This window comes from Vicugna pacos, chromosome 12 (genome assembly GCF_048564905.1).
Source record: "Vicugna pacos chromosome 12, VicPac4, whole genome shotgun sequence".
Taxonomy (NCBI): domain Eukaryota; kingdom Metazoa; phylum Chordata; class Mammalia; order Artiodactyla; family Camelidae; genus Vicugna; species Vicugna pacos.
In genome coordinates this window covers 54,186,223-54,213,106 of record NC_132998.1, presented here as the reverse complement: position 1 = coordinate 54,213,106, position 26,884 = coordinate 54,186,223, and the positions used below count along the sequence as shown (strand labels likewise).

At 46.6% G+C, this 26,884-nt stretch overlaps 1 protein-coding gene across 1 annotated transcript in view; it reads left to right on the top strand.

Moving 5' to 3' along the window:
* LARGE1 (LARGE xylosyl- and glucuronyltransferase 1) overlaps window positions 1-26,884 on the top strand; it is a 488,867-nt gene that overhangs the window by 350,992 nt on the left and 110,991 nt on the right. The gene's annotated exons all lie outside the window — the stretch shown is intronic.

The window sequence follows — 26,884 nt, the reverse complement described above, 5'->3', positions numbered from 1 at the left end:
GGCGAGCATCCGCAGGGCGAATTCCCGTGCGTGTGATTGTCGCCCGTGCAGACAGAAACAGGTGTGGTTGTATCGGTGGCTCACGTATTCCAAGCGGCTTGGCTGCTGTTGTCATTATTCCACTAAACGATGGACGACTCTTGGTAAAATTCCAAACAAAACAGAGTACTGTCTTCCCTGCATTCGCACAGCAGTGCATTGCCAGAAAATTCAGCATATGTGACCATTTGCAGAAACATATGTTTCGAGTTCGGATGTAGACTATGACTTAGATTTTATATACAGGTGATTATTGGCATCCTTTTCACTCAAGTGAGTATCTCATGAGGTACTTGAGAGCCCTAAGAGGTGGGAGACAATTCTTTGTCGTGTGGAATTGCCCCATGGACTGCAGAATATTGATCATCCCGCGACTTCGCCTTCTCCATTTAGCCAATAGCATCCTTCAGTCATAGCAAACATTTGAGAAGAAATAAATATTTAAGAAGAGATAAAGTACAGCTGGACCCTTCTACTGTTCTTTTCTCTTCTCCTTGTTCTTTTTTTTCCCCTCCTTCATCAAGTACAAAGTGTTGAAATTTTCATTGTGTACAACACCCGAGAGAATGCTTGGAAAAGCTCGCCACCAGCTCCCACCTTTGTCTCCAAGCAGTTTAAGGAACGCTCGGACATGTAAAGCCACCTGAAAGGATCAGCTGTGAAATGACCCGTGGCATGAAGCCGGGAGTGTCTGCTCGCCTCCAGCTGCAGCTGATAGGTGGGGTGGATCTTCCCCGATGCCTTCTCTGGGCTCACAGCTGAGCCTCCACTTCTCTTCTGGGGACCATAGCATCAGCCCAGTGGCTTCAGCCTCTTTTTGTCCTCTGGCCTGGCGACGGGAGGGAGGGAAGGAGCGAAGACCCATACCTGCTGGAGTGGAAGAGTTTCCTGAGTGGTCCTGTGTTTACTCTCAGCCCAGTTATTCAATAGGTTACATATTGGCAATTTTTTCTGAGTGAGACTCAGTGATGGGAAATGAGATGGATAAGGCACTTGAAATTAGAGAAAAAGAGACCTGGAAGAAATTATTGAAGAAACTCATTGAGAATGTGAGCAGGTGCTTTGTATTGTTCTAGAAGCAACAGCAGTGACAATGATAATAACATAAAATAATAAAATACAATCATTATTATTGTTTTCATATTGATGGGATTGCTTTTGGACTTTCCAAAATCCATGTCTCGTTGCGAGAAGAAAGACTCAGATGTTGAATCTCATCACATTTATAAGTCACTTGTAGAAACATTATCATATAGAGTGATCCCTTGGTATCCGTGGGGGATTGGTTCCAGGACTCCCTGCAGATACCAAAATCCTCCGATATTCAAGTCCCTGATATAAAATGCTGTAGTGTTTGCATCACCTCCACATACTTTAAATCATCTCTAGATTATTTATAATGCCTAAAACAATGTAAATGTTATGTAAAAGTTCCCTGTGCATGGCAAATTCAAATTTTGCCCTTTAGAACTTTCTGGAACTTGGTGGGGCGGGGAGAGATTTTCTGAGGTTGGTTAAATCCCTAGACACAGAGCCCACGGAGACAGGCTGACGGTACAGTCCTCACAACCACCTGCTACTGTCCCTGTTTCACAGTGTGATCTGAGGCTCAGTGTGAGGGGGTGACTTGGCCAAGGTCCCACCAGCCAGAAAATCACTGACTCATATCCCCCAGCGTTGTTGCCACAACACTGCACTGCTTTGTACACAGTGGGTATTTGTGGAACCGAATCTACATTGCATATTAGGTGTGTGGGATGTACCTTGTGGGGGGGGGGTGGAAGGGCCTGCTCCCCCTTACGGAAGAAGTGAAACTCAAACTAGACCTGGAAACATGGGGAAGATTTTGGAGGGGAGAGGGGGGCTCTTCCTGGGTGGTGAGGGAGGGGATGCCCAAAGGGAGCTGAGACCAAGCACTTGCATGTATTGACAAGGAGGGGAACTTGGAACAAAAGCAGGAGATTCTGAGATCTTTAAGGTCAGAGACTGTCTGTTCAGGTGTATAGTCCCAGGACCTGGAACACACATGCCTCAGACAGAGTAGGCGTTCCCTTGAAGGTTGTATCGGCAGGTGGAAGCCAAGCCAAGGCGTTTAGGCTGGAAGCTGTCAGCAAGAGAGAACCTGTCTTCCTTTTCAAGCCCAGTGAAATATTGGGCTTTCTAATTAAGGGAACTCGCAAATGAGTGATAAACGGTGAACGTGGTATTACAGGAAGAGCGATCTGGCAGTAGTGTGAGCTGGAGAAAGGGTCCAGTCGGAGGCAGGTCTGGATGGCGATCTGGGCTCACAGGCCATCACTCGGGAAGATGAGAAGAAGTGAGACTCCATGAGATGCTTCAGGAGGTAGCTTTGGGTAATAGAAAGAACTGAGCTTTATGGTGTCACAAGCCTGAGTTTGAATCCTGGCTCCACCGCTTTCTAGCCGTCTGCCCCCAGACAAGTAGCTTCAGCTCTCAACCTCAGTTTCCTCACCCTTAAAAATGGGGGTTAGGATCTGTACCCCAGAGAGCTAGTGGGAGAAATAAAACAGATAATGTGCACAGAGCGCCTGTTTCTAGGAAATAATCAGTCAATGTTACGGCTTTTTGTCTTTCTTTTTCGCAAAGGGATTATTGATCAGAATTTGATAATCCATTGAGTTCAAGGCCCCACAAGTGTTGCCTAAGACTGTTGACCGTGTTAGAAAAGTTAGGAGTTTGGGTTCTTGGTATGTTGAAATTTGAGTAGCAGCCTAGTGGGGTGTCTGGATTGGCGTTGGTGACATGGGACTGAAACTCGGAAGAGGTTTGATAGGAGTGAGTAGCTAAGTCCTCAGCAAAGAGGACCTTTCTGCTGAGGGTGACAGTATCAAAGCCCAGACTGCGGTCCTGTGTTTGGTGCAGTCATCAGCATCTCCACGCTTCAGGAATCGGGCTAATTCCATTCGACAGGATGCTTCCCAGGTATTATTGTCAGATTCCTCACCTTTTGCTACAGCTGGTAAGATGGGCTGCATGTGGGGTCTCCCGTCAGAGCCTCACCACGACACAAGAGAGGCTAGGCTGAGCTACGCCAGTCTGCACAGACAGCTGGACCTGGAGAGTGAGGCTTTTGGCAGCTTGGAATTCAACCGGAGCCGTTCCAGATGTTGGAACCAGAGCACCCTGCTTTTCTGTTACTTTCTGCCCACGTAGCATTAAAATTACCCAGAGAGCGAGCACCAAGTAATGAAGTCTGGGTCACTCCCCGTCTGTCTCACTAAATGCCACTTGGAACCAGTGCCTTTTCGTTTGACAATAAAATCAATGAATGAAATATCACACAGTTGAAAGCGATGCTGTGCAGAATTCATTACGGGCGGCGCTGTGTTCCCAAGGATGGAAAGGCTTGGCCCTCTGTACTTTACTTTCCGGTAACATCAACACATCTACTTAATGAAACTTGAACCTTCTGTTAATCCTTCACCTTATTTGCTTTTAAACTTGACACCTTTGAACAAAACTCAGAAGGCCTTCTCTTTGGATTCTGCCTCTTTATGAATGAGCTGTAATAAATTAAAATTATAAAAGGAAAATGCATCAGTTAAGGGGAAAAGGGTCTAGTTAATTAGGAAAATGGTGGATGAGATTAGAGGACTTTTTCTAATAATCACCAGGTTGCTATGCGCCAGCAGTTTCCTTTGAATTATTCTTTCCCTCTGAGCATCATCTCAGTACTGAGCACATTGAGCTGAGTGTCACAATTTGTACAGATTCAGAGACAGCCACAGGGTCAGTGGGCAAAGAAGGGTGGCTGAAGGAAGGGAGGGTGACTCCACGCTTTTCCTTTGAGTTGGCACCTGCCCCTTGGAGCATGGGAGAGACCATTGAAACAATAATATCATTCCTTTAGAAGTGATGAAAAAATAGGATCAGGGTGAGAGAATGACCTCTAAAGGTCTGTGTGTAGCAGAGTGGGGAGAACAGAGGAAAATCAGGGGAGAGCGAGGCGAGGGCTGGTGGTTCTGCTGCCCTTTTGTTACATAGAAGTGTTCTTTCCTTGGGAAAGCAGGTATTTAAATGAGGAAAGGAGAAACATCTGGGATCATAGTTAAGTTCATGGTTCATCTAGGGAATACCTTCAGTTTTAATCCAAGCTTTCTTTTTTTTTTTCCTTCAACAAATATTTATTGAGCACTTACTATATTCCAGACACTACTGGGCTCTGGATACATAATAACTCATGGCCTCCCCTAAAAAACTCCTGTCCGAGTGTGGAAGAGAGAGGAAAGAGAGCAGGCGAGAGAAGAACGAGACATGATGGGTGCTGAGAAGGGAACATAAGAGACTGAGAATCAGAGAATAAGAATCTGGGGGCTAATTTGGAGAGAGGGCCATGGAGGAAGGCTTCTCTGAGGAGGAGGCATTTAAGCTGAATGAGTGCACATACCCCTTGGTCAGTACCACATTATCTTTATATTATTATCGCTTTCTAATAAATCTACATCGCTGATCGTGCTGGTCCCCTCACCTGTTCTCCTCCCTTTTTAAAAACTTAAAAAAATTGAACTATAACAGAAATACAGTATATGTAAGTATATAGCACAATGAATTATAAGTCTTGTATTCCCCAAAATACACATTTTAGAGTAAGTTTGTCACGTTCTATGCATGTATGTGCACACACACGTGTTGAGATTTAGATTGGAATTTTATTGACTCTATATCCATAAATCACTTTGATGAGAATTGTTATCTTTATGATAATGAGTCTTCTTATCTATAAGCATGATTTGTTATTCTTTTGGTTTGCTCTTCTTTAGTATCTTCCAATAACATTTTACAATGTTCCCCATAAAAGTCTCACACATCTTTTGTTAGATGTATTTCTGGTACCTAATATATTTTATTGACATTGCAAATGATATTTTAGTGTATTTTTTTACTTATTCCTGGTATATGAAAAGGCAATTAACTTTTGTCATCCAGAAACCTACTAAACATACTAATCTTATTGACTCTAATAATTCATTGGTAGACTTCAGTTTTTTTCATAATGTAGAGACCACCTCTAGTAATGTCTTTTACCTTGGAATGTTAATTAATTGCCATGTTTCGTATTTGCCTTTTAGTTGTTTTTTCGTCTTTTTATTTTCAATATTCTTTCTTTTAAATGACATGTAGCTGGATTTTTAAAAAAAACAATTCTGTATAAATATCTGTCTTTCTCCCAGGAAGTCTGGTTTATTTATCTAGATGGCTGTTACCAGTACAGTTGGTGTTAGTTGTGCCATTTGATTTTGTGCTTCGTGTTTGTCCCATAGTTCCTCATTTCTCCTTTCTTACCTCCTGTGGATTGATTTTGGGTTTCTATGTCTCATCCCAATTTTAACCTCTTCTAGGTTGAAAGTTACATACTAGGGATCTTAACCTGAGTATTTAACTTAAAGTTTGAAATGAGCATCTTCCTTCTCCTAAACAGTGTGAGAACTTTAGAATGCTTTATCCACCATCACCTCCTCCTGAATTATGTGCCTGTTATTTACAATATGCTTGCTTACTTTGTTTTGGTTCTGTTTTCATTCATTACACAGCATTGTTGATTTTCGCTTGGTATGTTTTTATCTGTAAATTGCCTCTTTTCTGACTGTTCTTTCTCACATTTCAGACTTTTCCTTCTGGGATCATTTTCCTTCTTCCCGAAATATATCTTTTAAAATTTCCTGTAGTGAGTGTCTGCTACTGGTAAAATCTGGCTTTGATTCTCTGGGAAAAAGTCTTTATTTTGCCACCCTGAGAGGTGTCTTCACTGGATCTACAGTCCTGGTTGACAGTTACTTCCTCTCAGCACATCAAAGACATTATTCCACTCTCCTAGCGCTTACATTGTGTCTGCTGACAAGTCAGCTGTCAGTCACTTTTCACTTCTGCCCCTTTTACTTGGTTCCTTTTCAAATACGCTCAGTCATTTTTGACACTTTTCTTGTTCTTTGTTGTACTTTTTGGAGCCTGTATAGTTATCTAGTCATGCATAACAAACTATAGTAAAATTTAGTGTTCTAACAGTGAAGTTTAGAATTCAAACAAGTCACTTTATTAGGTCATAAGATTTCCATTAGATAGAAATTCAGGAAGGGCTCAGCTAGATCATTCTCTTGTGGCACCTCTCATGCAGTTGCAGTCATATGTCATCTTGGGCTGGATAATTGACTTTTTTCACATAAAAATGATACTGTGTAATGGTGTTTGTATTTTGGTTTTTGTTTGTTTTGTTGTCAGCTTCATTGAGATATAATTGACTTACAGCATTGTGTAAGTTTAAGGTCTACAACATGTTGATTTAGTGCACTTATATATTGGGAAATGATCACCACCATAGTGTCAGGTAATACGTCCATTTTGTCATGTTATTACCATTTCTTTTTGTGGTGACAGCATTTAAGGTTTACTCTCTCAGCAATTTTCCAATATATAAGGCTGTATTATTAACTATGTAATCACCATGCTGTATGTTAGATCCTCAGAACTTATTCATTCATTCTTATAACAGGAAGTTTATACCTTTTGACCAATGTCTCCCTATTTCCCCCGCCTTCCAGCCCCTGGTTAACACCATTCTACTCTCTGTTTCTATGAGTTTGGCTTTTTTCAGATTCCATATGTAAGCACTACTATACAGTATTTGTCTTTCTCGTTCTGACTTTCTTAGCGTAATGCCTTCAGGGTCCATCTGTATTGTCACAAATGGCAAGATTTCCCTCTTTTTATGGCTGAATAACAGCCCTGTGTGTGTGTGTGTGACATATTTTTTATCCATTCATCCATCAACGTACATTTAGGTTTTTTCCATGTCTTGGCTGTTGTGAATAGTGCTACAGTGAACATGGGAAAGCGGGTATCTCTTTGAGATTCTGTTTTCAGTTCTTTCGGATATATACCAAGAAGTGGGATTGCTCAATCGTATGATAGTTCTACTGTTAATTTTGTGAGGAACCCCCATACTGTTTTTTAGCGGCTGCACCAATTTGCATGCCCACCAACAATGCACAAGGGTTCCCTTTTATCTGCATTCTTGCCAACACTTACTGTCTCTTATCCTTTTTATAATAGCCATTCTGAGAGGTATGAGGTGGTATCTCACTGTGGTTTTCATTTGCATTTCCCTGACGATTAGAGATGTTCGGTAGTTTTCATGTACCTTAGATGTCTGCTTTGGAAAAATGTCTATTCAGTCCTCTGCCCATTGTTTAATCAGACTTTTTGCTTTGTTTTGTTTTGTTTTGCTATTGAACTGTATCAAGTCTTTATATATTTTGGATATTATCCCCTTATCGGATATACGATTTGCAAATATTTTCTCCCATTTCATAAGTTGTGTTTTCATTTTGTTCATTGTTTCTTTCACTGTGCAGAAGCCTAATCATTCAATAAGAGTCCCCTCCATTTATTTTTTGCTTCTGTTGCCTATATTTTTGGTGTCATGTCCAGAAAAACCTTTGCCAAGACCAGTGTCAAGAAGCTTTTCCCATGTTTTCTTCTAGGAGTTTTACAGTTTCAGTTTTATTATATAAATCCTTAATCCATTTTGAATTAATTTTTTTGAGGAGTGTAAGATCAGGATCTAATTTCATATTTCTGCATGTGGTCATCCAGTTTTTCCAACACTGTTTTTTGAGGAGACTGGATAATTGACTTTTAAGATACACTGACCTAGCTGGCAAGTGGGTGGCTGCTGTAGGCCAGTGGCTTTATTTTCTCTCACTGGAGGCTTATCCACAGTGTATCTTGAGTATCTTCATGACGAATGAGTAAACAATGAGAGAGAGAGAGAGAGAGAGAGACTATGAATGAACTAGGCAGTTAGAGAATGAACCAGCCAGAGGTTGTATCCTTTTTTATCACCTGAATTCAGAAGTCATATAGCATCACTTCTGTCACATTCTGTTCATCAGAATTAAATCATTAAAATGAATCATTCAGTGGGAGGGAGATTAGACTCTACCTGTTTGCACAAAGAGAATTCAAGCATTTGGAGATGTATTTAAAACCACCACCTATTTCTGGTTATTTATTTAAATATATTAAACACATCTGCCTTGTGTTCTGTATATAATAATTCCAATGATCAGTCTTTTGGGGTCGAATTCATGATTACTTCTGCACGGTCTGTTTCCTGATAGATTTTGTGTTTGTGACTGTGTGTATGTGTGTGCGTGTACGTGTGTGAGTTCATGTTTCTTGGAAATTCATCTGTGGGAATTCTTGGAGGCCAGGTTTTAAAACACAGACCTCAAGAGAGGATTTGTATTTGCTTCTGCCAAGCAACAAGTTTCACAGTGGCTTTCAGACGAAAACAATACCACTGAACTCTGGCCCCCAGACTACCTGAGGGTTAAAATATTCTCAGTGGAGACGTCTGTGTCATTGTCTTTCACCCGGATCCAAACCCAAGCCAAGTTTCTTACCGTCTTCTTCGATGGGGCTGGCATTCGACCACTTCACCCACCAGGGGTCTGACTTTGGGGGGATTCTGGATTTATGCTTCATTCTCCAGGTTGCTTTTGCAAAGTGCTAGTCTTCTCCTTTTCCTGTATTTGGCTCATTGAAACCAATGTGTCATGACACTAACAAGAGGCAGGTTCCGCAGCCTTGGCACTGCTACTGTCTTCAGTTTGCTTTTCTCTCTGGATTTGCCCTTTCTTATTAAATTTCCTTACTAATTCTGAAGTTTTACCTCATTTTCTTGTCTATTCATCTTTTTCCTACACACACAGACACACACACACACACACACACACATACACATATACATCACCTTTTTTTGATCCAACATTTTTAGTCGTTCTCTACCAGTGTTTTATTTTATTTTTCAGGATATATTGCTCTCCATAGTGTCCGATAGGCATGTACTTAGGGAGCACTTTAAAAATACAAATTCTCTGGTCCAACCCAGACTTAGCAAATTCGAATCTCATGAGATGGGGGCCAACTACATATATTTTTTAAAAACCTTCCCAGAGGCTCCTGATGCCCGCTACTGCCAAGAGATAATTATTATAATGAAGACATGGTCCAGAAGCAATGGAAGAGCTAAATTTGGCTCACAAAGTTGGGGAAGGTTTTATAGAGGAGGAAATTGCTTTTTTTTTTCCCCCTTAACATTCCCTCTTATCCTCTGACTGCTGCAGTTAGCTTCCTGGTCTGTAAGCAACCCAGCATCACCATCATTCCATGTCTCTGAACACCCCAGGGGAACCTGAAGGCAGCCGTCTTCTCACTGTGCGTGTAGCAAGGTCACGTGACTTGGCCTACCTTGTGGTGTAAGGTTCCCCAGCCCTTGCTAATGTCTGCCCAGTGCATGGACTCAGAGCCACCAGTGGTCCAGCTTACAGAGCAAGCATCCCCCTGCATTGTTCTCCGGTCCTATTGAGGGTATGGAGTGGGCTTTCTGAATTAACAGGTAGAGCACAAAAGTCAGAGAATTTCAACCTTTTCCCTGGACAGGAAGGTTTCTGCATAGGAGACAAGTTTTCTGAAGGTCAGGTCCCAGGCTTATGCAATCTCAAGCTGTACCAAACCCTGTCCAGGAAGCTTTGTGTAGACTTTCACGTCTAGTAGATCTAGTGGACCACATCCCTAGATCCGCTTTGGAAGGAGATGCTAAACAGTTCAAGAGGCATGCACATCTGGAGTCAGGAAGACCTAGTTTTGAATCCCAGCTCTACAGCTTACTAGCAGCATCACCACAGGCAAGACTCTTCGATTTTTCTGAGCCTCAGTTTCCACTTCTGTTAAGTGGAAGGTAATAATATCTGTCTTCTAAGGTGATCGGAAAACTTAAGTGCCCTGTACAGTGTCTACTGGACACTTCTGTTTGTTATTTTTTGCTGTTGCCATTACGGTTCTTAAAAACTCAAAGGATAAATAGGACAAGGATTATTTTCATATTTTCTCCTGTTGAGCAAACCTGATGTACATTCACCTCTGCATACAAGACAAGACCAGCCTTCCGTCTCTGCACACACCCCCCAGGCTACAGAAGTTTCCAGACTGCAAGCGTGCAAGGAAAGCAGCTTCTCTCTGCCCAAGTTGCGTACGTTCCGAAAGTTTGACTTGATCAGCTCTCCTGTTCCCAGTCTACGTCTCGCTCTCTGGCTCCCTTTGGCTTCCCAGTTCTCACCTGGCACATGATTCGAAATCTACAAAAGGTGACCGGACAGTGTGTTGGGTCCCCTCAGATCAGAGCTGCAGCTGCCCCCATGTAGAGGCCCTTTAAAATGATTCATCATGAGGAGCCCTACACCTAAGTTACTGGGTCCTCATCAATCACAAACCACATAAATGGAATGGAATTAGAATCTCTCGGGGACTAAAAAGTTGCGTTTATAACAGATCCCTCCATTTCTCTCATGCCTTTCATTCAGTGACACCTCAGTGGGAAGTTAATTGAAATGGAAAACGTCAGGTACAATGACAAAGAGGACTTTATAAGATCTTTGGGACTCGTCTACACTTTGATTTAGGCATAGATGTAGAAGTCCCAGGCAAAACACAGAACTTTATGTTTGAAACTATTAAGACAGTGCTATTTCTAAAATCTGCCTGTCTCTAAGAAAGATGAGAAAAGTACCCAACGTGGGAGGTATTGATGCAGCAAATAAGGTAGGTCAGAGTTCTTGGATCGTACGGGAGGTTTTTGGGTTCCGGTGGGTTAATGATTACATCTGGGTCTTAAGCAGCTATGAGATAATTGGCGGCCATAGTCTCCGAGGCTGTCAGAACTCAGCGGGGCCTTTGGGATTACCTCCTGGAAATCATTCCCAGAAGTGGAGGTCAAGGTCTCAGAACAATTTGGTCTGGCCTAGAACTCAGCTCCCTCCTTGCTTATTTCTGACACTGTCTGCAGTAACTGCTCAGACTGTCACCAAGCTGGCCATAATCTACAAACAAACATGCAAACGAATCATCGCTGTATGATAGGAGAATTGCCCCAAATGGAGGTATGTTAGAGCCAGAGCTTTTTCTGTGAGTCGGAGTCCACTTTGGGTCAGTTATGTGGCATTTTCCTTACATCGCCTGTACCCTTAATGTTATATTAATATTAATATACGTATATATAACATAACATAATATAACATTAATATTAATGACATTATTTCCAATTCCAGTTATGGAAAGCAGAGTTAATATTTAAAGGCATCCTTCAAGCACAGGAATGCAGAATCCAACTAGATTTTCACCACCTTTCTGAGTTGTCTAATTCAATAGCATTTTTTTCAGCACTCACCCTTATCAAATCTTTTATCTTTTCAAGAATTCAGTTCAGTTTTTCAGAGCAACAACCCTCTTATCACACTCGTCGCTAATCCACTTACATAATATTTACTTAGCAGACTTAATTGCCACACCAAGAGCTGGCACAAACAGGTTGAGAAGCAACCACCACTCGCCCTTGGTAAATGCGCAGCCTGATGGGTGAGGGGCCGGGGATGGGGTGGGGGGACATGCTGGAGCAAGGCTCCGGGTGGACTTTGCTCTGCATGCTGTGTGCTTCAGTCAGTATAGAGCGCAATCCAGTCCCTCCCTTTCTGGACCCAGGAAAGAAAGAAAGGTGACCTGGTCGTCTTATTAATGTAATGATGGTGGACCTTTTGTCAGACACACTCACAGTGCCTACCAGGAGAGAGTTCTTATCCGTGGATCACTTTTAGCAGCCCGGACCTGGTCTGTCTACAATTGGTACAGTGTCTTAGTTCACATGGACTGCGGTAACGCAATACCGTAGACTGGGTGGCTTAGAAACAAGGCAAATTTACTTCTTACAGTTCTGGAGGCTGGGAAGTCCAAGATCAAGGCACCAACAGATTTGGTGTCTGGTGAGGATCTCCTTCTTGGTTCATGGATGGCTGTCTTCTGGCTGTGTCTTCAGGAAGGGGAAGGGCCCAAGGACCTCTCAGGGGTCTCCTTTGTAAGAACACTGATTCCATTCATGACGCGCCACCATCATGACCTAACCCTCTTTTAAAGGCCCCACCTCCAAGTGGCATCAGCTTAGGGATTACATTTCAGCGCATGAATTTGGGGGTGGGGCACAAATATTCAGTCCATAGCGTATGGTAAACACTCTAATCAGTGGGTTTATGGGACATGGCCCCCTGGACAGCAGCACATAAATAGTGTGAGTGCTGGAGTATAAAATAGGGATGTGTTGGCTGACACAGGTGCCTTTAGTGTAGTGATGGCAGATTCGTAGCTCAGAGGCCTTGTATGTTACATCTGATCTCCAGCGTGGCGAGGAATGGGGCGTGACGCTGGCTGTCCTGGCTCCTCTCCGCCTTCCTCGTGCCTCGTGATCACTTGATGCTAGGAAGGAGCTCTGGTCCTTGCAAATCTGACCCTTCATGTTATTTCAGTTGCTTAATCCAGTGCATGGATTAAGTGTATTTCAGTGAAGAGAGCCTCTGATGCCTGTTCAAACTGCTGTGGGAAAAGGATAAGATGACTGGTTTTTCCCATTTTTCAGGTTTTGAGAAAACCCAGACATGTAGTGGAAACTTCGGGAAGTGAAATGTTTGGTCATAGGGACTGGAGGTCAGAACAAAGTTACTCCTGCATGAGTTTAGCTAGAACCAATGAAGAAACCAGGATCCAGGAGAGAGAGACAGACAGACAGACACAGAGACAGAATGAAGAGGCTGCTGGTCAGATGTGTCCGGGTCCAGGTTAATGTGCAGGGCCTGGTCCCTGGGTGATAAGGCTGAGCTCTTCTCTCCTGGGCTGTGTTTGACTCTCTGTGCATGAGCTGTAGCTTTATAGACTCCACCACCGGGGTGGGGTCATTCTGGTTGCTCTCTGGAAGGCTAGACTAAGCATGTGTAGCTGCCCACGTTTGGAATTCAGTGAAAAGACAGCATCTCAAAGCCAGAGTTCTCAGACAGTCCCAGACCTTTGTATGGTGACAGTGAAGTCAGCTTGTCCCTGGCCCACGACTAGAAGCTGGAAATGGGAAAATCATTTTCAAAAACTCATGTACAGCAAGTCACAGTCAGAGACCATGTAAGATGTTTAAGCAGACAGGGATCTAATAGCACTGTTTGTACAAATACTCAGTGTCATTTGTTACTCATGTGTAGCCTACTTTATTTTATAAAAGATTTTAGGCAACTTTTCAGAAGAGATACGGTAATGTATGAACTCTGTCTTTAAAGTTGACCTCTGAGCTTTTTGGCAGTCTGCTCAGTCAGTTAGAGGTTTCTTGCTCCAAAAGAACATCTGTCGTTTACTTTCAGTGGACTCGTGTTAATCCTGTTGTTTAGTTTTGAAAGGAGTCTCTCACCTGGGACCTCCCAGAAGGAATACCGACCTAGCCCTGCAGGGGGCAGTGTTCTCAGCAGCACCCCTGCGATATATGCATGCAGTGGAGAGTCTTACGAGGCTCTTCCGCTCAGCGTCCAGAGGGACAAGCAGGAGGCTGGACACGGGACTTGACCGCAGGAGCAGAGGGTGCGGCTCAGGTGCACAGAAGCCTGCGATTCCCCTGCTGGCCTTCGGACAGTCCGACACTGTGACTCAACTCTGCTGGGTGTCTGGAGGGTCCTCCCTAGCAGATTATCCAGAGTTAATTTCTAGAGAAAGGAAAAAGAGCATTTTGGAAGCTATGATATAAATGAATTGAAATGGTTGTCATTTTGACTAAGGAAACAGGACGGGAAAGCTGAAGCCACCTTGAAAGGAGTGCCTCTCAAACCGCTAAACCTCTGGGCCGAGGGAGGGTCATTTTTCTGCAGTTTTCCATCTCTCTCTGAGTCGGGCTTTCTTCCCCTCCTCCGATGGCTCTGAAAAGTGACTCTGACATATGCCCCACGCAGCCACATCCCTTCCTGACCTATTCATTCTCAGGCAGCCCCGAGCCCTAAATAAGGAACAAATGTCATCCCAGGCCGACTTCCACCCGCCACTCGCTACAAAATCGGTGACCTTTTCCAGATCGAGCCGGCGACAACAGCTTTCTTATGGAGCCGCTCACCTGGGACAGGTGTGCCCGAGCGGCCCCCACAGTGCCTTTCCTGGAGGCCTTGGCCCCGGAGCCTCCCTGTTCATCCAACACTCACTCCTCCTCCCTTGGCATCCCACTGAGCAGGGAAAATTTCCTTTCTCCTCAAATGTCACCTCAGCTGTGCTTTCCCAACCACCCCCCATCTTCTCTAGTGGAGAGCCCTGCCCCCATCACTCTCCATCCCTTCATCTGTTTTACTTTTCTGGTATGTCTTAGCACCACTTGGCCTTTAGTCATACACCTACTTGTGGTCTAGCTCCCCCACTAGAACGAATGTGCTGCTGAGACAGGGACTGTTGAGTTTGGAGCTTTGTTATTGTTGTTGTTTATGGCTCAGAGCCCAGAACAGTACTTGGCACATAATTGGCACTTGGATGAATGCATGAGTGGATGGATGGATGGATGGCTGATGGATGGAGGGATGGGTGGATGGATGATGGATGGATGGTAGGTGGATGAATGGATAGATGGGTGGATGGATGATGGATGATGGGTGGATGGATGGATGGATGGGTGAACTTAAATTGAAATGCAGTCTCTGGCTCCTTATTAAAAGTGACTGCCCAGTGGTCCTCACATAAACATGCATCCCTGCCTTTTGCTCTCCCCTACCACTGACCAACCGACCATCTCTGTAACTTTGCCAGACAAAATTATTTTCTACCTTGAACTTGGAAACCTCCATGTAGTCTCTATCAGAAAGGATATCAAAACTATTAAGAGGCAAGGTCTTGTGTGTTGTTATGGTTGGTGATTGAATGCCATGCCAAGAGAAGACCATTAGCTGACTATTACGGGTGTGTTGTCCTTGGCTTGCTAAGAGAGGACTGTCTCCCGGGAGAATGGCAGTGAGCAGGCTTACGCAGGGTGGCTTCACGAGCAGAACCCCCAGTGGTTCATGTGGCACGTTTGCTGCTCAGCACGTGGGCATGTTGGGTGAGCGTAGTCTGTATTAGGGCCTGAAGGAAGCCAAGCTCCATCTATACACCCAATTCCAGCTGTTAATTTCAGCAGCCTTCATTTCCAAGTTGACATGGAGCAGCTGAGAAGCACGATTTTGTTAAGAAACAAGGGTTCTGGTCCTTCCTCGGCTGCGTGATCTTGAGAACGTCATCTCCCCTCGCTGCAGCTGATTCATCTGTCGTATGGTGAAAAGACTGGCTGAGATGATCTCTAAGGTTTTTCCCAGTGTAGTATTTTTGATTGTATTAACATCTCCTATTTGTATGGCTTTCAGATTTCCTTCTAAAGTCTGCCTTTGTTAGTGTGCCTCTCTAACACGCCTTCCCATCTATTTGGTCACGTGCTTTGTCTCCTTGATGAAACCACAGCCTTTCCAAGGGGGAGAACCCTGTCTTACCTCTAGGTTTGGTACCCAGGGTCTAGCACAAGGCCCGGTACTCGTGCATTCGGTGCACAGTGCAGCCCAGCTCTTTCCCCGGCATCTGCTTACCTGTTGGTTGAGTTGTCACTGTACAGTGAGATGTCCCCAAAGACAGTGAATCTGTACCAAATTCACAAATCATCCACACGTAAGTTCTCAGCATCTGATCGCTCTTACTTGCCATCTCTGGCACTTCTGAGATGCAGCAACTTCTTTTAATCTTCTCTCTTCTCCTTCTCCTTTAATTTCATCCCAGTAAAACAGCATTGATGCTTCAGGGTCACACTCGGATCCCGTTCCATCATTTACCACTTAGCTGTGCAAATCTGGGCAAGTTACCTTCCATCCCTGAGCCTTGCAGTTTGGTTACAGGGTTAAGTACCTAGCACAGTATCTAAGAGGTACTAAATATATGTTAGTGGTTCCCTCCCGGGCTCAGCTCGAAGTGTCCCTTCCCCTTAGAGCTTTCCCAGCCAACCCATCTTGGCAATTGTCCTCTAGGCATCCTAGGATATGATACTTCTATTACTGTTGGTCTTGGAACATCTGAACTGACTTCTGCAAAATGGACTATAAAATGCTAAAACGTCAGGGAGCCTCATGGTGCCTACGAAAGTGTCTCCTCCTTTCTTAGGCCAGTGGCTGGCAAATAGCAGGTGCTCGATTCATGCTGCGTGCTGGCAAAGGCAACAAACAGCACAGTGTGAAGGAGGAGCGCGTCCTCACCACGTGGCCTCGGTTTGGCCACAAGCCCTCTCTGCTTCAGCTGTCTCATCATTCAGATGAAAATCTTGGTCCCAGATATCCCCCAGGCCCTTGCACCTCTGATACCCTGTGCCGTGCTGCTGCACCAGGTTTTTACCAGAGTATGAAAGCAGCATCCTCAATGCAGGAGTTTCCTGTGACACAGAGGGGCCTCGCTGAACACGGGCACAGCCTTCTTGCCTGAACAGCTGTGCTCAGGTCACTGACGAGGACGCATGTGGTTTGGGGCTCACCCTTCTTCAGAAGTGTGCTGGCTCCCCACCCAGGGGAAAGACCGGCACTGGTTTCTCTCATGCAGGAATGCACATCATGACACATGTGTACCAGGCATTTCAACCCAGAGTCAGTGAGAGGAGACTGGTTTTTCACTGAGGATGCTAAGGAGGTCAGTTACGAAACTCACCATAGAGAGATCATCTGGTGAAGGAAGGGCGGTGGCAGCTGTAATTAAATGGTGGTAAATATGGGCTTTGGAGTCAAGGCGGCTTGCCTGCAAATTTTTGGTCTAGAAAGATCTAGGACAGTGACAGTCTAGGATCCCGTTGGCTCCACTTGACCCAACACCACGTGGAGACCTTCTGCGCTTTACGGGGTTGGGGGGCAGCGTGCACGTCCTCATTGTGGAAGAGTCCTTCCCCGGCTTCTCCTCCTCCTTTGTTCAACAGCTAAGCGCTGGGAGGGCCCAGCCCTCCACCTTGGCCGTCTTCTCCATTCGCCTCTCCTGTGGATGAGCTCATGTTCTCAAATATCATTTAAGATCCAGATCTGCCATTTGGATCTCAGACGTAACCAGCAAAACAGAACTCTTGATTCCACCCAAATTATGTTTTATCCATACATTGGAATACCCCTCAGCTATGAAAAAGCATGTGATAATAATACATGTAACAATTCAGATAAATCTCAAAAATAGTATGCTGTTGGAATAGTTCTGTATCCTGATGATGATAGTTACCTGGCTGCACACAACTACCAAAATTTCTCAAACTGCGCCTAAGATGGATGAATGTATTGAATTATATTGTACTTCGTTAAAGCTTGGGGAAGAAGGACTCCATAATTTCTAGTCTAAGCAACTGGGCGGATTGAGAGAGGGAGCTGGTCTTTCCTGATCTGGGAGACACGGTTCGGGAAGAGAAAAAAAATCAAGATTTCGATTTGGGCTATTTAAGCCTGAGGTGCCTATTAGATGTTCAAAGTAGAGGTGTCAGGTGGGCAGTTGAATTTATGGTTCTGGAACTCCGTGTAGAGGGCAGACCGGAGATATAAATTTTGAAGTTGTCAACGTATAGGTGGCATTTAAAGCAAGGGCCTGGAGGAGATTGCCAAGGACACGGAGAGGCTAGGGAGGCTGGAGGCCAGGAGAGCCCGGGGGAGTGAGGGAGTCCCGGGCACCCCAGCATTTGTAGCAAAGACTCAATAGGGTAAAACTTTGTAAAATTACTACTGCCCTATTCCAGTGATTACTTCCCTGCTCCCTGTATGGTGATCATTTTCTGTTAAGGTGAAATTTACACAATTTTATGTAAGTAGCTATTTTTCAATGTGCAATTTCAGTGGTGTTGAGTTATTTACAACATTATGCAGTTGACTCCTCTCTCTAGTTTTAAGATTTTTTTTAATCACCCTGTCCTCATCAAATAATCATTCCACATCTCCCCTCCACCCATCTCCCATTAACCTCTAATCTGCTTTCTGTCTTTACGGACTTGCCTGTTCTGGACGTATCATATAAGAGGAATCATATAGTATGTGATCTTTTGTGTGTGGCTTCTTTGACCGAGCACAATGTGTGTGAGGTTCATCCAGGCTGTGGCAAGTATCGTACTTCGTTCCTTTTCATGGCTGGATACGTTATATTGTTGTATTATTATTCCACGTCTTTCCCCACCTTGACTCCAGAGCGTGCACGAGTGAGTGGTCCTGCCTGAGAATGTCCCCCTTGTGTCCTCTCCTCCTCGCCTCCCTCCCCTCCTGCCTGTGCTGATTTGTGTTGCAGGGGCCTTTTGTTTTGGTGCAGTCTGCCTGCTCCTTAGTGACACCCAGCAGCACCTCTTCTGCATCCCCCAGGACATGTACCTTAATGATTTCTTAAAGTCGCCCCTACCGCCTCTTTCTTGGAGCCTGATTGGGTCCAAACACAAACTAAGTTGTTTTTCCGACGTGAACATTCAGTGAGCAGGAAGAGAGCCCTTGGACGCCATCCACACTGTGCTGAGCCCCGGGACACCTGGGGTTACAAGAGCAGTGGAGTCTGCACCCTTTTCCCACACGACCCATCCCCTTACCAGGTGCAGGGGAGGTGAGCGCTCCCATTTCTGCCTCTCGGTGTGGCGCTTGGCCCGAGCACGTCACCTGCGCACAGGTGCCTCAGGAGATGTTTGATGACTGTGATGTGTGTGTACAGCACTTAACCTCCTGCCCAGGCTTGTGTGTCTCTAACATGATCTTTCTTAAAGAAAAGAAGAAAAGTGAAACCCTTGGTCTCTAACCCCGCAAATCATCCGTTGTTCCTTTCCCAGACAGCAGCAAGAATATGCTTTTCAGAACAGAATCCTTATCTCATTGGCTGCTTACTTACAGCGCCACCATGCTGCTACTCCGAGAGGCACTGTTCCCACTGTCTTCTTTGCAAATGGTGCTCCCAAGCTGTGCAACAGGCTGGTCCTGCCTGCCTAAGACCCTCGCGTGTCCTGCCTGGAGAGACCTCCTTCTGGGCCCCGCGAGCACGCCCTGCCAGCTTCAGCCTCGTCACCCCACTGCCAGCTCACCCTCCTCCCCGTGGTCTGTGTGTCTCAGTCACACTGGCCTTTAGTCCTTTGAGAGGTGTGTTCTCCTGACACCCATTAATTCTCCAGTTCTCTGAAAACACCAGTTGACAGTCTTTCACGACCGCCTGCTGTCAGCGTCAGACCCCGCGGGTTAAGGACTCAGACCCGCAAGACTGCAGATACTTCAGACACTAGTCTCAAGTGTTGGGTCCCTGGGTTACCCACGCTTCTGTTCAGCTTGGCTCCAAAGTCAGGGGTTTCCAAGACCCCCCCCCAGGTGGGTTTGCTACTTTGCTAGAAGGCCTCATGGAGCTCAGGAAGGTGCTTTACTTACTGCCACTGGTTTATTATGAAGGATACAATTCAGACCCAGCCACATGGAAAAGATGCACCAGGCAGGGTATGAGGGGTGGAGCATCCCCTCTACGACCCACCGCCCTCCTAGAACCTCCGTGTGCTCCCCCGCTCAGAAGCTCTCTGCAGCCTGTCGTTTAGGGGTTTGCAGGGGGGCTTCATCATGTAGGCATGGTTGACAGTCATTGGCCATCAGCAGTGAACTCAGGCTCCAGCCCCTCCCGCCTCTTCCCTGGAGGCTGGGGGGTGGAGCTGGAGCCGAATGTTCCATTCTTCCCATCAAAGCTTGACTCTTCTGGCAACCAGCCTGCATCCTGAAGCCATCGTGAAGGGGCTGCCAAAGGGTTTCCTCATTAGAACAAAAGATGTTCTTATCACTCAGGAAATTCCAAGGATTTTAGGAGCTCCATGCCAGGAAGCAGGAGCAAGCACCAAATCTCCTCCTGTGACAGCTCAGTGCTCGTCCCTGCCAAGCTTCCCACGGCAAGGTTTTAACACACACTGTTCCCCCGGCCTTGACACCCTAACCACCTTCCTTCAGACCTCGATGTAATCCTTATTTCTTCAGACGACCTCCTGGCCTCATCCCCTTGTGGACCCTGACCTCACTCTGGACCCCTCCCTCTCAGTCCTTTCAGAGTCACGGCTCCACATTTGTCAGTGTGAGTGGTTGGTGACCTTGCCCTGTGGTGTGGCTGAGTTACGTCGCCCCAAAGTTCATACATTGAAGGCGTAACCCGCAATGCCTCAGAATGTGACTGTACCTGGAGTTAGGATCTTTAGAGAGAGAATTTGGTAAAATGAGGTCATTAGAGCGGGCCTAACGTGGAATGACTAGTGTTCTTGTAAGAAGAGGTGATTAAGACACAGGCACACGGAGGGGTGACCCTGTGAAGACCCAGGGAGAAGACGGCCGTGTACGGGCCCAGGAGAGAGACCGTGGAAGGAACAGCCTGCCCAAATCTTGATCGCAAACTTCTCAGCCTCCAGAACTGTGAGAACACAGGTGTCTGCTGTTTAAGCCGCCAGTCTGTGGGGATGGGTTAGAGCAGCCCTCACAGTCTCCTACGCACCCCAAAATTGAGTCCTTTGGGCCCGGGTCGCACAGTTGATAATTGGAAAAGCCAGATCCTGAACATTGCCCTTCAAATCCTGCAAGAGGTGCTTTTTCCGCAACCCCACTAGGAAGGTTAGGGCACTGCTCCCAGGCACGGTTATTACTGATTCAAGGAGTGTCCAAGAGTGAAGGATCTGAGAGACGCCCACCGATTGTGTTTTTAAAAAGAGGCAGATCCAAGAAGCCCACGGTTGGAGGTGACAGCCGGGTCCAGGCCGGCTCTGCTCCCCCAGCTGAGGCCGCGTCTAAGAGGTGAAGAAGCCAGCATCCTGGGAGCCTGTGTGATGAAAGCAGCCTTGGAAGAGAGCCCAGCGGCTGGCTCCGCGTCTGTCCCTTTTTAGTTTTTCCCATTCCCCGAGACCAAAGATCACGGAAGGAAGAGGAGAGAAATCATTATTTGAGATCGAGCAGGAGTTTTTAAACGTGAGTTAAGTTGGCAGGGGCCCGCTCGGGGCTGACTTGGGGGGTGGGGACACTTGTTCCTACATCTCACCAGAGAGAATCGTCATCCGGAGGCTCTTTTCTGAGTCTCAGGGCTGCCTTCTCTGTTCTCCCTCGGTGCCCCTGGGTGGGCTGCGCTCTCAGCTTGGCACCCTGGGATAAAGGCTGAAGGAACTTGGACTCAGAGTGCCCGATGGGGACCAGAGGACCCTGCAGAGCCCCAGACCCCTGCCTGCAGCCCCAGGAGGCACCCTGGGCAGGAAAAGGTGGGCTGATCAAATACACCTGGAGAGCCTTTCCGCCCTTTCTGTCTGTGCCCTTCGGAGCTTTACCCGCTGCAGCCCTTCCCCTGGAGAGAGAAAGGCCCTGCAGATTGTTCCTAAGCACGAGTCTAGGTGTAAAACATGGGCTTTTGCAACAGAGAGACCTGAACACAACTCCAGCTCTGAGGTCCTTAGCCACATGTCTCTGACATTGACTTTCCCTCCCTAAACCTCAGTTTGCCTTCTGAGAGACGAGCCCTGTGCCCACCTTGTGGGGTTGTTGTAAGGGGTTCAGAGATGAGGCAAGGAAAGCACATATCATGGTACCTGGGCAACGTGCTCACAGAGCAGGGGCTGCCCTGAGAAAACAGGCTCCCCTTGGGGCCAGCTGTGTGCACACACACACAGCACATGTCCAAAACTAACGTGGGTGGGATGGTCCAGCTTGAGAGGATGTTGAGAAAAGGCATTGCTGGTCTAGAATAAAGAGACCTCATGGTCAGGTTGGAAGGGAGCTTTGAGGTCATCAAATCCAGAGTTCTGCTCAGTACAGATAAGCCCCCTCCCACAGCATGCCTGCTCAGGTGACTTCCCGCTCCCAAAGGTCCCCAAGCCTGCCGTGCATCGGCATTCATAGAGCTGTCCTTTGCAGAGAAATACCCTGGGCTTCACCCCAGGAGAATCTGCTTCAGGGAAGTCCAGCTGGGACCTAGCAGGCAGCAGCCAAACCATTTGAGAAGCTTTTTGTAGAGATCATACAATCGGAAAAGTCAGGACTAGGTCTGTTTCCTTCAGTGCGTGTCTCCAGCAGTTGGCGCATGGCCCAGGTCACGGCAGGGACATGGTGAATACCTGCTGGTCGGGGCTGATCACGCAGCCTCGTCTGGAACCCTTCCGGTGCTTGGAAGCTCCTCCCTGGAAATGCAGTTCATTTCTGTTGTGGTGAACCCCAGTGGCCTGGCTTGTAATAAGCAAAATCTATTTTCCTTCAATCTTCACTTGTAAAGCCTAATTCTACCTTCCAGAGTGACACTGATTCTAATTCCTCCCAGAAGGAATATCTCTCAGCTACAGAGGTCAGTAAGGGTGGAGTGTTTTTCCCCGAATGAAATCAGGGTTGGCTGAATAAGGAATAAACTGGAGGGGCCAGGGAGCTTCATCAAGCAGCCTCCAGGAGGCAAAATGATTGACAGCAGGACCTTTTTAACTACAGCCCATAGCTTCCAACTCAAGGACATGCTGTATAAACGCAGGGTGCATCAACCTGGTTAAGAGCCCCAGTGATGCCTGCAGAAATAGTTATCTTTACTGTAGTAATTTTACAGAGGAGGAAACTGAGGAGCTGAGAATTTGCCCAGGATTACCATTGACGCATAGAAGAGCTTGAATTTGAACTAGGTGAGAATCATATTAAAGTTGAAGGAGAGAAGAGGAGGCCACGTTAGGGAACCTCATGCATAGAAAAGACGTGGAGCGTAGAGTTGGTGGTGGAGTCCCGGCTCTTGCGTCGCCGGCATGTTCCTCAACACCTCATTCCTTTCTCTGGGCTTCACCTGTCAAACTCGGTGGTCCCAGAATAATTACTAAGCCCTCCGCAGCTCATACAAACTTCTGTGATGCCCAGGGTGCATTTAGCTGGAGCCAAACCGGGAAAGTGGGAGCGGTGAGACGTGCAAGTTCAGAAACAGCCCTTTTCAACCCATTCAGGGCTGTTTAAATCCCCTTTTGTGCTGCATCTTCTCAGGAGATGTTTTATTATTCTGCACCCACTAGCCAGGGGCACCTCTGGCTGTAGAGCAGTACTTTTCAGATGTTTAGTAAACAGTAATGTGATACTCTGTGTTTTCCTTAGTATAGCCACCCTGCACTCAGACATGCATTGAATGCTACCATTAAAGTCTTTTCTGTTTTAAAAGAGCTGAATAGAATAAATACAAGGTTGGAAGAGCATTGCTGCTTTCTCTGCTCAGACCTAGTACAGCCCCCGGTTATCACATTTTCAAATCCGCCTGCTGGTATATAAGGACAGCTGGTTTGCTACACAGCTGGGATTGGCAGACTCCCTCTGTGCACCCTGGAGCTTTCCTGGGGGTGGGAAAAAGCACTAGAAGCATCCATGATCCGCGCTAGAGCTACCTGCTCCTGGAGTTTACCTGGAGAGGTTAACTAGTAGCATCCTCCACCCCACTGACACAGAGTTCTCCAGATGGGCTGGGTTGATGGGTTATAGACAATGTTTCTTTTTCATTCGTTCATCCATTTATTCATCCATCTGTCTACCCATCCATCATCTATCCATCCATCCATCCATTCATCCATCTATCCATCCATCCACACTCAGCTGGGCCCCAGAAGCATTAAACTTTTCAATCAGGGAAGCAAAATCATTAAATTTGAGCTTTTAAAATATTTCTAGGGCTGAGTAAAGCAAAACGGAATGGCACAGGGCTCTCGCTAAGGGAAAGGTGATCAGGTGTGACTCTGCTAAGGTCTCAGAGAAGGAGAGATCATGAGGGCAAGGATGGGAGAGCTAGGAAGGGGATGAGTTTGACAACCAGCAGATAAGATGTGTAGGAGTTGACTGCAGCAGTGATGAGATGTGGGAAGAGAGGAAGGTGTCAGGGTGGAGTCAAAGGTTCTAGCTTTGGTGACAAGTTGGAAATCGATGCGCCCAACCAGCAGAACGGGCAGGACTCAGGGCGTTTTTTAGGAGGAGAAAATTGTGGATTTAACTTTGAATAATTTGAGTTGAAGGTTGTTGCGGAAACAGTCAAATGAAGATGGTGAGCAGATAGCTAGATTTAAGAGTAAGAAGCTCTGGAAAGTAGTCTGAGGTGGAGATGAGGGGTTCTCCCCCTACCGGTGGTATGTGGAGCCCTTGGAGTGGAGTCCATCATCCAAGATAAAATGTACAGTAAAATGAGAGGGGGCCAAGGATGGGAGTTGGGGAGCTGAGCATTGAAGGGGAGGCAGAGAGAGAGGAGTCCCATGAAGGAGGCGGGGAAGGAATGTTCAGAGCCGGGAGACTAGTGTCACGGAAACTAAAGGCTTCCAGAAGTTTCAGGGGAGCAGTGGGAAGAGCCAGCAGGGTGGGAGTTCGGGGAGCAGTCGGCCACATTTTGCAGAGTCCGGTCTGTACAGCTAGTGTCAGTGCTGGAATAGGAACACTTAGACTTTATGAACAATGGCCATCACGAAAGGGAAGGAGAGAAATGCCTTTAGTCGAGCATCCATCACCAGCCCGGGGCTTTGCACACATTGTCTTCTTGGATCTGCACACCCATTCTCGAAGACAGGTGGGAGATTCTATCCTTGCCTTTTTACAATAAGGAGATTGAGGCTCAGAGCAGTTACGCCTTGGCCAAGCCATACAGAGCTGGAGCTGGAACCCTGTTTTGCCTGGTTTTAAAACCCTTTGTCTTTCTCATTTACCATGCTGCCTTCCGCACACCTGGCGAGTGAATACCTTGCCTGCCCTTTCCGCGTCCAGTGTCTCACGCGGAAGCATCATCATTCCCGGCTCCCCCGGAGCCTCACCTCCTGAGTGGCAGGAACCCTGCCTTGAGCCAAAAGCTGCGGAAGGAGGGAGCCAGGGGAGTTCCCCGTCTGGAGCCATCCGTCTGCTGGCTGGTGACACCGACACCAGGGCCCCAGCAGAATAGCAAGCTTGTTCGCTCTTGTCTGGCTGTTAGCGGTGATGTATGAATAAGCAAAGAAGACAGCTTCATTTTCATAAGTTAACTTGTGCCTCGAGTAAGGAAGACTGGAAACAGTGCATTTAATCATAACCACAGGGCCAGCATGGGAAACAGTGACACAGCCTTTTGTGTTCGTCCCAGTGTTTCATGATAACAGCTCCTAAGAAGAGGAGACAGGCGGTGTGGAATGCGGGGGGAGGCAGCACACCTGGTCACCTCCCCAGGAGGAGTCCTGGGATTTTACCTCTTAATAGGGTGACAAGCCCCGAAGTGTTTGCATCGTCAAGATTAAGGCTTTGGACTTTGAAGACCAGGGTGTCAGTGCTACCTGGCTGATGAGCTGGGATTGGCAGAGCTGCGAAAGATAATGTGTCTCATATGTGCTGTCACCGCGGACCAGAGGGGACGCTATGCCTAGAAGGGTGTTACAGGACAGCACTGTTATCAGAAAAACTCTGGGGGGGCTTGGGAGTTTGGAGGTCTGTGTGGAAGGGGCAGGTGCAGCCTGCAGTGCGGCAGGGGCTGTGTGGATGCCTCCGGCGGGGGTGGGAGGGTGGGGCGGGAAGCAGGCATCGCCCACTTTCCCCCATCAAATCCATTACTCCCTGCCCTCCATTCGTCTGACTTACCAGTGTTTCTGTCATTGCATGTACCTCGCTGCTTCATAATTGTTTATCTGTCTCCTCCTAACTGCCTCTAGGGTGCTGGCTATGTTTTATTTGTCACTGATTCCTTAGTATTTTATGTGGTATCTGACACACAGCAGACCCTCAGTCGATATTTACACTGAACCAGAGTCTGGGCAGAGTAAGGATTGTGTCAGCAAAGGCAGGGAGGGGGCCGCTGAGATTGCAGGTGCCTGAATCCAGACACACGGGGCAGAGTGCAGCGCCAGGGAATTCTGGGCATAATGCTAACAGCAAAGACCTGCTGGACATTTTACTATTTTCCATGTACTGTTAATGGAGACATTTGAATAAGCAAAGAACACAGCTTCTTTTTCAGAAATTAACTTGTGCCTAGAGGAAAAAAATGTTTAATTCTGAGGTACGAACTTTTTCTCAACTCCATGTTATTAGTGAATGACGAAATAGACACAGAGAGGTTAAGTAACTTGTCCAAGGTCACACAGCTGCTTGCTATGTGAGGAGCCAGGATTTGAACCTGGGCAGTCTGGCTCTGCTATTCATCTTCTTCACCACTTTTCCTCAAGAAGCGTAGCATTGGAGATTGCCACTGAATTCTGCTGGTTTATGTGCAATTTTTAGACACCAAATGAGTTTACTGTGTGCTAAGGGCCCTGCAGGTGAACATGACCACTGACTGTAGCAAGGACAGAGCTTCCAGACCCTAATCAGTAATTCTCAAAGTTTAATGTGCATCCAGATTACGTGGGGATTTTTTTTTTTTAATGGAAGTACTGGGGATAGAACCCAGGACCTCGTGCATGCTAAGCAGCCACTCTACCACGGAGCTGTACCCTCTCCCCAACCTGGGGATTTTTTTTAATGCTGATTACTCAACCCAAGAGCCAGAATTCTTATTTAGAAGTGTTAGGTGAGGAGGGAATTCATATATGATATTACTCCTACACTCCGGGATCCTTTGAGATAAGATAAAGGAATGAGAACAAAATATCACGTTATTTTGCTCATAAAAGTTATATTGGAGGGTTTGACTCAGATGTGTATCTGCAGTGGGTGCCTCTATTCGTAATACCCAACCCAGAGCCAGCATCGCCCACCCCATCCCAGGAGGTGTGGGGCATCTGCCATCTCATCTGGAGGGGTCCTGCCACATAAAACTGAGTCAGGGTGGTGTCCTGCCGGCACGCTGGCTCCTAGGAGAAAGATGAAGGAAGGGGCTAAGCTACCTAAACTCAATTCTCTCTGCAACTCACCGGGTCAGGTCACTCCTTCCACATCCTTGCGGGAGAGAAAGGCTGGGGTAAGATGCCAGGAAATCCCTCCTTCACAAAGCCAGAGATATAGGGGGAGGCAGCCTCCAGGTCACAGTTAACTTCCTAGTCGAGGCCTGG